This window comes from Orcinus orca, chromosome 5 (genome assembly GCF_937001465.1).
Source record: "Orcinus orca chromosome 5, mOrcOrc1.1, whole genome shotgun sequence".
NCBI lineage: Eukaryota > Metazoa > Chordata > Mammalia > Artiodactyla > Delphinidae > Orcinus > Orcinus orca.
The window spans coordinates 34329283-34341552 of NC_064563.1; positions in this window are offsets into that span (position 1 = coordinate 34329283).

Here is a 12270-nt window from a genome sequence, read left to right on the forward strand (position 1 = left end):
ATTCAGCCATGCCCAGGTAAAACCTGACAGCTGGAGGTGGGAGGGAAGGGAGAGGAACAGGATGGAGAGGCGGAACACGGGATTTTTAGGACAATGAACCGCTCTGTATGATGCTATTACGGTAAATACAGGTCATCATACATTTGTCAAAACCCATAGAATGTAATAACAAGAGCGAACCCTAATGTAAACTTGGGACTTAGGGTGATTATGATGTGTCAGTGTATGTTCATCAGTTATAACAAATGTACCACTGTGGGGTGGGGTGTTGATAATGAGGAAGCTGTGTGGGGAGGTGGGGGCCAGGTGGCATATGGGACATCTCTGTACCTTCGCCTCAATCTTACTGTGAACCAAAAATTGCTCTAAAATAATAAAGTCTTAAAAAAAAAAAAAACCCAAGACCCTGACAGCTCGCAGATTTCATTTGGCTTTTAAGGAGAATGGGATTATTTGCTGAAATTAAAAAGATAGAAAATTTTTATGGAAAAAAAAATCCAGATGTCCATTTTCTCTTGAACTCCAGAAATTCCAGCAATTCTAGGCCCTTATTTCCACCTGGCAAGGCTTTGGCTGGAGTAAGAAGCAGCTGCTCCTCTCAACTGAGGAAGCCCCTCCAGATGACCAAGGTTTCTACCTGGCCAAAGTCGATCACGCAGTTTCATGCAGTCTCCATCGGCTTTAGGTGTAGATCTCTTGTTCATGCTATTCCCTGTGCCTGGAACATTCTCCCCTCTGTCCCCAACCCTTTGCCCTGCTAAGTTGTTTTGATCCTGCAGGAATTTCTCAAATGTCACCTCCCCAGGCAAGACTTCCCCGACTACCCCTACTGAGTAAGTCACTCTGTTTTCTGTTCTCATTGCATCCTTATAAAACTCTTCACTGCTGTCACAGAAGAAGTATTTGTGACAACTCTCCCTTACAGAAGAATTCTACTTACTAAATATAGAAGGAATGAGGAAATACAAAACTACCATTAGAACTCCAGATCTCTGCAGGCAAGGTCCACCCCTGGATGTTAATCTTAGTGGCAAAAATTAAAGAAGAAAAATGATATTTGCAAAGTTTCAAAATACTCTCCCCAAACGAAATTTTTATTAATGACAAAAGGAAAAATGGCAACACTGGAGTGTAGAAACCTGGCAGATTTTAACTTAACGAAGTGACCAAGAGGTTAACATCGATAGTGATAAGACATATTGTGATCATGTACCTCCTGATACCATGCGCTGAGAAGGGCACACCACCCCTGTGGCATCCTTTCCGATCACATAACCTCAGTCTAGTCATGAGAAAACATTGGACAAACCCAAATTAAGGGACCTTCTAAAAAGTAACTGACCAGTACTGTTAAGTCTCAAGGTCATGAAGGACTAAAGAACTGTCACAGATTGGAGGCGATTAAGGAAAAATAACAACTAAACATAACATGAGACACTGGTTTAAATCCTAGAACAGAAAAAAAAATTCTTGTGTGTGTGTGTGTGTGTATATATATATATATATATATATATATATATATATATATATATAAGAAAATCTGTACTAGATAGTACTGCACCGATGTTAATTTCTTGGTCTTCAGAACTATAATATTAGTTGTGGAAGGGGAAGCTGAGCTAAGTGATGGGTATATGAGAACTCTGCATCATTTTTTGCAAGTCTTCTGTAATTCTAAAATGGTCACAAAATAGAAAATCAAAAAAGTATTTGCATATTGATGGTTGTGTCCCCTGCTAGGCTATAAACTTCACAAGGACAGGGACTGTGAATGCAGTCATTCTCATCATTGCACTGTTTCATGCATCTGACACACAAGGGGTATTCAATAAACATGTGCTGAGTAAACAGACTCGTGGTTACTGACACAGAAAAAGTCCATGGCATATTACTGAGTGAAAAACATAGGACACAAAACAACACATATAGTATGTTAATACTTGTATAAACGAGACTAAGGATTTACAAACCAATGCTGACTGTGGCTGTCTCTAGAAGATAAAGTTATGGGTAATTTTTCTTCTTTTTAATTTGTTATATTTTCTAAGCATATTTAAAGGCTCACAAAACTACTTTTATGTGCAGAAAAAAGTGTGCGCGCACACACACACACACACCCTGCATCTTCATTTCAAAGAAAGCCATGAGCATGCCTGGCAGACCTGGAGCCAGGCCTCAAGGGCTAAGCAGGACATGCGTGTGCGTGGGCAGTGGTGACCCAGCTACCTGGTGACTGCAGCCAGTGCAGGGAAGAGGTGCCATGAGGATGGCTTCTGTGCTTCTGTGCTTCTCAGTTTCTCCATGCAGCCAGCCAGCACTCCCTGAGCAAACGTGTTGAACTAGTGCGTTCATGTCCTAGGGCCGCCGTAACAGATCACCACAAACTGGGGTGGCTTAAAACAACAGAAACGTATTCTTTCCCTGCTCTGGAGGCTGAGAGTCTGAAATCAAGGTGTCAGCAGGGCCATGCTCCTCCCAAAGGCACTAGGCGAGAATTCTTTTTTGCCTCTTTCTGGCTTCTGGTGGCTCCCAGCGATCCTGGGCTTTCCTCGGTTTATAGCCGCATCACACCCCCAATCTCTGCCTCCATAGTCACATGGCCTTCTTCCCTGTGTTCCCTCTGCGTCTCTGTATCCAAATATCTCTCTCCTTTCCCTTATAAAGACAACAACATTGGATTTAGGGTCCCCTCTAGTACAGTATGACCTCGTCTTAACTTGGTTACATCAGCAAAGACCCTATTTCCAAATTACACAGGTACTGGGGATTAGGACCTGAACATGTTTTGGGGGGACACACAGTTCAACCCTCTACAACTACAAACTTCCCTGTACCCATTACCTATTACTGTGTAACACACCACTTCAAAATTTAGCTGTTTACCACCATATTATTTGCTCACAATTCTATGAGTCAGCAGTTTGGCCTGGGCTCCGCTGCGAGATTCTTCTACTAGTCTCACCTGGATCACTAGTGTGACTACAGTCTTCTAGTGGCTTTACTGGGCCTGGAAGGTCCAAGATGGCCTTATTAATATGTCCGGTTCTTGGTGCTGGTGGCAGTCAGTCTTGTGAGTCTCATCTGTGATGGTACTGTTCTTCTCCATGTGTCTCATGCTCCAGCAGGCTAGCCCAAGCGTGTTCACACACAGGCTGGCAGATTCTAAGAGTACAAGAGCAAAAGCTAGTCCTCTTGAGGAAGAGGCTGCTGCATCATAGTAGTCAAAGCAGATCACAGGCAAACCCAAATTCAAGGGGTAGGGAGACAGACGCCACCTCTTCATGGAAAACGCAGCAGAGCCACACTGCAAAGGGCCATACACACAGGAATGAGAGGGGTTGTTGAAACTATCTTTGCAAACAATCTACCATAGGTCCCAAGTTCTGGGAGGATAAGATGAGCAGATGCAGGTCTTGCCCTTAAGAAGCAAGTGCAGCAGCTGATCATGATGCACTGGCGATTGAGCTATGTGTTTAGATAAAGGCATGAGAGAAAGCACCATTCTTTGGTGTATGTAGAGGAAGATAGTATGAGGTTTAAACTCAGTAATCCTCTTGCTCTCTGATTCCCAGGTGAAGGGCCCTCTCATCTTTGGTTCTGGATAATGACCCATGTCTTGGGCCCTTATGGCTCTAGTCACAAGCTCAGATAATCATTGCTGGGGATCATAGTCTAACCCTAAAGCAAGGATGGCATGATCTCAAATCTCCAAAGAAGCAGCTATATCCTCATGCACAATGCTGACTGAGGCAAGAGATTTTCAAACCAGGGAGTTGGTACAGAAATGGGTGGAATCCTGGATGTATTTATTCACTGTGTAAAGTATGGGGTCACAGGTCTTTTGTAAGAACCAACAAGAATTATTTGCAAACTGTACCATCATCTGTAAAGATGTGTTTGGCTCCTGGTTCATTCATTTATTCATTCATTCTCTCATGCCATGTTTAACTTTGTTTTGTCTGTCCAGAACAGAACCCTCCTCCTAGGATCTGCTCTTCACCCTTCTCCAACCACGCGCTTCGAATGGGAACTTCCATCTTCATCCAGGGTCACCCTTAGCTGGTGTTAGATGCACCAGGTGAGGCCCAGGGGCTGGCAGGACCACTCACATGGTGTTCCACTTACAGCCTTCAACCTGAACCTTGGGACACGCACCTGGAGGTGGTCAGCAGGGGAGAATGGAGCTCAGCCTCCTCCAGTGCTCTCATGTCTGGGCCCTGTTACCAAGACGATGAGAGCCAGCACCTCTGTACAGCCTGGCTGCCCCCTCAGCAGCAGGCACTGGCCAGCAGACCATCATGGTGGGCTGGTTTTGCTCTAGGTACCATGCCCTCTGCTCCCACAAAAACCTGGATCAGATTGCCCTGACAGCAAACACATCTGACAAGTGAAGCCTTTGGTTCAGATGGGAAGGAGGCAGAGGGACCTTTATGGAGGCCCCTCAGCTGGATAGGACTAGAGGGGTAGCTTCCTCCTAGGGATCAGAGCCTTTCCTTCCCCAAGTAGTCCCTAAGTGCAATTCTGCACACCCTCACTCCAGGGGCAGCCAAGAACTCAGCCCATGTGAAGCACATGATGGGGTCACAAGAGCAGGTGGTCAGCTCAAAGCAATGGGACTGTCTGGACACGTACCCCCAAAGCTGTGATCAGAGATCAGCGAGCATCACCGAAGCCATTGGGAGGAGATGGTCTGAGCAGGTGAAGGGCAGAAGTCAAACGGCCAGAGCCTGGAGAAGCTCAAATACATCTTCCTGGACTCTCTCCCGGTCATAACCCCGTTTGCCCACCAAGCTCCCAAGGACCTTGGTCGGCTCCTGCAGTAATGGCTCTATCTGATTCTGTAAACTGTCTGCCCAGCAGGCTGTGAGAGCCCTGATGACAGGGCCCGTTGTCCACACTGCAGACCCGGCTCCAGCCTAGGCCTGGCGTGGGGTGGAGGCCGGCAGTGGGAGCTGTCAGTGGATAAGCGACCTCTTGAGCAGCTCCCATGAGGACCTTAGGGAGGGCTAGCAATGGGTGTCAGGGCCAGGACAGCCCCAGTGACTGGAGGGCAGGTCTCAGACAAGAGCAGCAGAGAATGCAGCAAGCTGAGACCAGCAAAACTTGATCTAAGACAAGCTCTGCGAGGGGAGAGGGACAAGGGACTCAGGCTGCCCCACCAGCAGCATCCTATCAGAGGAGGCTGAGAGCAGGGAGGACAGAGATGCAGGGAGGTGATGGTGTGGGGAGAGTAAGGTGTTGTGGGGAGAATCTCCAGGTGAGGGGCTCAGGGCAGAGAATAGGGACCCAGGGGTCTGGGTCCCCATAGAGGAGTCCTAATGTGAACAACATGAAAGATGTCAGACCTTGCCAGTATATTATGAGCAAGACCCCACAGCTAGGCTCAGGGAGCCCCCGAGAGCAGGAGTGGCCGGGAAGGTTGGGTAGGAGACTCCTGGTAGAGCCAGGTGGCCCCTGCACTCAGGGAGGTGAATGGGTGCAGGCGTCCACAGGCTGAGAAGGGGACTGCTGGGGAGAGGCTCCCGGAGGATCCTCAGCATCTTGGTCAGGAGTGTGACATCCGGGCCCACCTGGCAGTGCACAGAGCTGGCAGCCGGGAGGGGAGGTGGGGCTGCAGAGAGGAAGCAGCTGGGGGTCAGAGTCACCCCTGGTGGAGCAGCAAGGACAGGAGGAGGGGGATGGAGCTGGGTGCTGGTACCCAGCATTCAGGACAGGGGGAAACAGAAGTGAGTCACAAGTGGAGAAGAGTGACAGGTGAGGCTTTTCTAGGGTGTGGAGACCACATCACTGGAAGCAAGGGTTGCATGTTACCCTGATTACCTGGAGGGCACAGGGAGGGATGGGAGGCAGGGAGTGGCAAGGTCAGTTTGCATTTCAGGAGCTGGAGACTCACCCTGTGGGCCCCGCCATCCCTATCCCAAGGCCCACAGTGCTATGCATCCTGCTACTTCTTTGGCAGCTCCGGCCTTAAGTTCAAAATAGTGACCTACAGGAGGGCTGGGGGAGGCAGCCAGGGGCCCCAGCAGGCAAGTTGCCCATGGGAGATTCCCTGCTGGGCAGTGACCATGGGAACCTTCAGGCCCAGCATCCCCGGCATGGGAGGAAGCGTGGCCCTTGGGCCTTGGGCCTCACCCAAAACGGAGTCCCTTAGCAGCTCGCTGGCTCCCCGAGGCACTGGGCCCAGCCTGCACGCCTCCCATCCCGCCCCGCGCTCCCTGCACTCGTGGCCCGTTAGGCTGCTCTGGCCAGGCTAGAAGGTCCTAGGGCCCCGTCTCAGGTCCTTCACTCACCTGTCCCGTGTCAGGGTTGCTGTCCGCCTCCCACCTCAGGCTTAAGGAGGGGATGACCTGGGCCTTGGCTCGTCACGAGCTACCCGGGGCTCGCAGATCCCACAGCATGTCAGGCAGTCTGGGCTGGGCTGGGCTTCTGAGCGCCATCCTCCCCCATCATCTGCCCGGGATGCCCAGGTCCCTAAGACCCACCTCTGCTGAGGGCCACACAACCGCCCCTCTGCACAGCCCCAGCTGGCAGAAACCAAGAACATGCTCAGGGCGAGGGTGGGAGCTTCCCAACCCCCACTACCCCCCACCAGCTCCCCACGCCTCGCACAGGCACCTCCCACCCAGCACTCACTTGCTCCCAATGACAGGGTCCAGCCACAGTCTGCAGCACTTCCTCCATGCTCCTGGGGGGGGTTTCACCATGTGTGGCTGATGTGGGGACAGGTGAGTCATCACTTTCAGCAGCAGAAGGCTGACACAGTCTCTGGCTCCCACAGGAGGAGGGAGGACGATGCCAGGACAGGCCCAGAGTGGGTGAGAGGGAATCACAGCATTTTTGACCCCTCCTCTACTGTCATGCTGGCCACGGATGGTGCAGCAGTCCTGCCTCAGAGGAGCTCAGGCCGGCTGGAGGCAGCTGATAAGAGAAACTCACAACGTGTGGAGCAAGCGTTCGTGAAGTTCGTGAAGTGGAAGCAGAGATTCTACAGGAGCCCAGGGCAGAGACCTGAGGGAAGCCAGGAAAACTCAGAGAGGAAGAGCATCTCACCTGAGGCCTGTAGGTTGACCTGTCAGATAAGGAAGAGGCTTGAGGACGGAAGGCGGGTGGCCGGGGTGAGGGCAGGGAGATCAGTGGGCAGGGGCGACTGGCAGCCATTCTATACGGCTAGAGAGTGGAGGGCCAAGGGGTACGAGATGGCCTGGAGAGAGGGTGACCAGGACAGCACGGACCCCAGGAAATGCCTGCTGCCCGGAAGGGGGCCTCTTTCGCTGGATGGCCACAGGGTGGGTCGGAAGTGGGTGTCCTGGGTGTGATCACGAGGATCATGTCCTCCAGAGGACTCACTCCTGCTTCTGCCCCATGAGCCCTGGACCATAACTGCAAGGCTGGACCCACAGGAGCCCCGGTATGTCCTCTTGGGACCACCAGCCAAACACGTACTCACTCTCATTGACCACACGGGGAACTTATTCTGCAAATAGGCATCTGAGGTTCAGAACATCCAGCGAACTTGCCTGAAGTCAGGTGGCACATCAGGCACAGAGGAGGTCCAAGCCTGTCCAACGCAGGAGCTCTGGGCAATGATAATGGGTGTCATACTTTGTGTCACACACATACACAACAGATCTCCTGGTCATGTAAACTTGGGAAGTGCTGGCTTAAATAACTCAAAGAGGCACTTTCCTGCAGGACTTTTCAGGGTCTTTAATGTGCTAATGGGTGATTCACCGGAGAGATTTCTGAAGGCATTTGGCATGGAATCCCTTCGTCCCTGACAGAGCTGCTGTCTCCAAGGAGCCACTCTGGGGCCTGCTGGTCTGGATGGTAGAGTCAGGGACTGGGCTCTGGAAGCCTGCCTGCCTTATGCTTTGTGTGTGCTCACTTTGGTGCTGTCCTTGTGTTTGCGGGTACACGAGCTTGGGCAGAGGAGAATGGGGAAGGTGGGCTCCCTGGGCCCAGCCTTCACAACAGCCCTCTCCACTCTGTGCCCATTGCCTGTCTGTGGTTGAAGGAGGGACACCCCTAGACAAAAGAGCCATTCCCGGTCACCAAGGGCACAGGCATGTTTGGGAAGGGTTTCTGGGAACTGGTGGCACTTTATGGTGAGGGATGAGAAGATCGAAAGCGTCAAGGAAGAAGCCGCGGTTATGGGAAGAAGTGGGACTGAGGCTGGGAGAGGCTGGGAGAGGGAGCTGGTACCTGTGGTGGGGCTTTGAAGGCTGTCCATGAGGGGTTTCGACTTGGATCTGGGGCTATCAGACCACAGAAGGTGCTTGAGACAGGGATGACTTGATCAATCCACACAATTCCAGCCTGGAGTCATACCCAGCAGAAGGGATGCTTTCCTTCCTCCCCGTGGGCTCCCAGGACCTGTCCCCACCCCGTCCCCACCATGTGACCTCAGTCACCGCCTGTGACCTCCGGTCTCACCCCTGCTGGAGTGTGCGTGCTCTGACCCAGCCATGCCACCTCTGACCTGGGCCCCCTTCCTGCAGCCTCCTTGGCCTGGTGTCTCCATCTCCATAGGCCCCCTCTGGCTCTGAGATGGCCTCACGTTGCCCTGGTGGAAAACCGTGCGCCGGGCTTTCCCAAGCTTCCCGCCCTCACTGCACACCCCTTAGTGGCGCCATCCTCACCCGCCACTTCCCTGCATCATCAGGCACTGCCCTCAGCACATTTAAAGAAGGGTAACATCTCTGGGGCACCAAGAAATATCTGGGCATGGAGAAAATGCTGGCGGGTGGCCCCCTGCTCCAGAGAACACAGGAGGGCACTCTCTCCTTGGCCTAGCCTGCTCTTCATCCCAGCTTTCCTGGAGTGCATCTCTGGCTCTCTGGGAAATGGGCACATCAACCAGGCCAAAGACTAACCCTCATGGTCACCCTGACCAGAATGCCGGGCACTCATAATAGGCAGATGCCAAAAGCCGCCTGGGGAGAGAGAGGGGGGACAGAAGAAAGGGTCTTGAGAGTCTCAGACTGCACTGACCTGCTGCCCCCCGCCCCATCCCTGGGATGGTTAAGGGTCCATATGGCTGGGCTAAGGCTGATGTCCCCTCTGCCCTCTGTGCCAGGGTGCTGCCTGACACATCCTTTCTTTGATGGGTTAGTTCTTGGATGTGGTTCTCCTTCTGCCTTGCAGAAGTGGCTTTTCTGATCTCTGCTGGGGTTCTGGGAATGGGGTCACTGGCGTCAGCTCCTTTTACACAAATACGTGCACACATACACAAAAACAAACATATGCAATGCTGACACCTGGGAGCACTGTCCTTGGAATTCTCTCTCCCTTGGCTTCCATGGAAGGTCAGAAGGCTTAGCACCTCTTGAACCCGCTGATCCATTCCCTGCTGGCATGTAAGGTATTTTTACAATTGTTCTAAAATCCCATTATCTCATCCTCTGAACAGGTTCTGTGACTGGTCCTGGCTGAATACGTGACAGGCCACCGGCCACCAACTGGTCCCCTGCTGCCCTCACTCCTGGGGCAGCGGAGTGACCGAGACCTCTGGGTCTTCAACATACTCTCCCCTCCTGAGGCCTGGATTATGGGAAGAACACAATGAAAAGATAGAAAGGAATATTCTTGACCACAGGGGATAACTGTAAACACCAAACGATGTTTCTAAGAAACACAAAAGTGAAATTATACAGTTGACAAGCCGGGAGGAGCTCAGAGATAATTTTGATCATTCTTTCTAGCCAGCACTTACCATATTAGTAATTTTATATTTATCTGTGTTATTATTTGCTTAATTCATTCAACAAATATTTACTGAGCACCCACGCTATGCCAGGGACTATTCCTGATCTGTGATAAAGCAAAGATGTTGCCCTCTGGGTGCTTACATTCCGTTGGAGGAGAGGGAGAGAAAGACAACAGTAACAGTATTCATAATTAATAAGCAAATGACACAAAACAGTAGAAAGTGATACACGCTAGGGAAAACAGAAGCTGAAGAGCAGGGCAAGTGGTGCTCGGGGTGGGGGCAGGTGGTAGCCTTCGAGAGAGTTAGCAGAGGAGACCCCGGGGAGGAGCTTGGCAATGGAAGGGGCAGCTAGAGCAAAGGTCTGAGCAGGGGCTAGGGCGGTGGGAGAGGTACCAGGGAAGAGACCGCATGGGGCCCGGTGAGGACTTTGGCTTTTGTGAGAATGAAGTGCAGAGGAGGGGGGTGGCGTGATGGGACCTCACACCTGTGAGAGCCCGGGGAGGCCAGGGTCAGCCTGCAGCCCCATGCCTAGCATTCAATAAATACTAAATACTGGTGGAACGAATGAATGAATGAATGAACCCAAGATGGAGATCATGCCTCCACCATCCCAGAGAGACAGGACTGTGGAGATAGCTCTGAACAAAAATGTTTCCAATCTGGTCATTGTGTCTGAACCAGAGATTCCCGTCCATATCACTTGGGGAGTTTTTCAAATTCCTCAGGCCCAGTCCCAGACCCCTCCCCACAAGTCTTGATTCCTAGATTGGGTGGGGCCCAGCACATGTATGTGATTCTCAAGCAAACCCACCCCCAAGGGAGAAACTGCGGTCTAGACCTTCCCAGATGCCTCCAGCTCCTCAGGACCTGACAGCAGTTCCAGCCCCAGGGCACATATTGAATGAAGGAATAAATGTTTGTTGACTGAATTCATGCACGTACATGTGCATGAAGATAGCTAATTAATTGTTCTCAGTGTATTTCTGCAGAGCTCTGAGCGCGGGGCCTCTCCTCCGAGGAGAGGGCTGCTGAGGAATGAGGCTGGACTAGACAGCCCGGTGTCTGCAAGAGCAGGGGCGCCCAGCCGGCAGTGGGGGCTTGGAGGGAGGTGGCCGTTCACTTCCCCTTCCACACAGGAGGGGCCACCCACATTCCAGGGACGGGGACCACATTCTTCCTGCAGGAAATGCTGGGGCTGTGAGGACGGTCCTGTCCGCCCCTTTCCCTTCATGCTTCTTCCCTCTTGGCCAGCTGCCTCCCTGGGGGCCTGGGGCCCCAGCTCAGGGCGTCTGGGTCTCACAGATTCCCAGCCTCTTGCTTGCAGGTGTTGGCTGCCAGAGATTTTTTCATGTAAACAGTAGGGAGCCCCTTATTCTCTTGACATACTTGGAATAAGTACGGCCATTTTTTCTCTTCCCAGAATTCAAAAAAGGCCAGAAATTCCACAAGGCATCTGACTCAACTCTATTTTCTCCTTCCTCTTGCTTTTCCACCCTGAGCCTTGTGCCCTTTATAGAGCAGCCCCAGGAGCCTGTGCGCTCCAGCCTGGGGCTGTGGCCACACCTGGTGGCCAGAAGGAGTCCTGTGAACCAACTGGGTCCAGAGGCCCGCCTGGTGCACGCCACCAAGGGGCAGCTCTGAGCGCAGGAGAGCAGAGAGCAGTGGGCCGAGGGCCCAGCACAAAAGTCAGGCGGCCTGGCTTCGGTCCTGCCCCTCCACCTATCAGCTTTGCAGTAAATGCGTTCCATCTCTCAGCCTCATGTCTCACGTGGGTGCGTCAGTAGTTTCTTTCTCTTAAGGAGGCTGTGTGGGTTCAGGGAGATAATACACGGAGAGCACTTCACAAACAGTAGCTATAATTATTGTATGTTTTCTAGTATTTGAGTGCCTGTCATATAACAGCTACCGTACAAAGTCCCAGTACAGTAACTTTGAACTAAACGTTCAGGGCCCACAGAGACCACCTTACCGAGGGGACAGTCAAGGAAACAGCACCTTTGGGCTCCATGTGATAAAATGGTGCTCAAGGCAGAGGGGGAGGGGTTTCCCCGGTGGTGCAGCAGTTAAGAGTCTGCCTGCCAACGCAGGGGACACGGGTTCGAGCCTGGGAAGATCCCACATGCCACGGAGCAGCTAAGCCCGTGCGCCACAACTACTGAAGCCTGTGTGCCTAGAGCCCGTGCTCCGCAACAAGAAAAGCCACTGCAATGAGAAGCCTGCGCACCGCAATGAAGAGTAGCCCCCGCTCGTCGCAACTAGAGAAAGCCAGCACACAGCAACGAAGACCCAACACAGCCAAAGATAAATAAATAAATTTACATATAAAAAGAAAAGGTAGAGGGGGAGGTGGGCTAACCCTTTGCAAAGAGATCAAGACAGTTTCACAGAGGAAGGAGACCCTTGCAAAGGCTTTGAAGGTTGAATAGGAGTCCTTAAGACAGACGAGGGGGAAAGGACATCACAGGTAGAGGTGTCAGCATTTCCCAAGACTCAGAGGCACCGTGAGCAAGCTGGGTTTGGAAGTCCACCGTATAGGAATCTAAAGTGGGAAAAGGACAAGG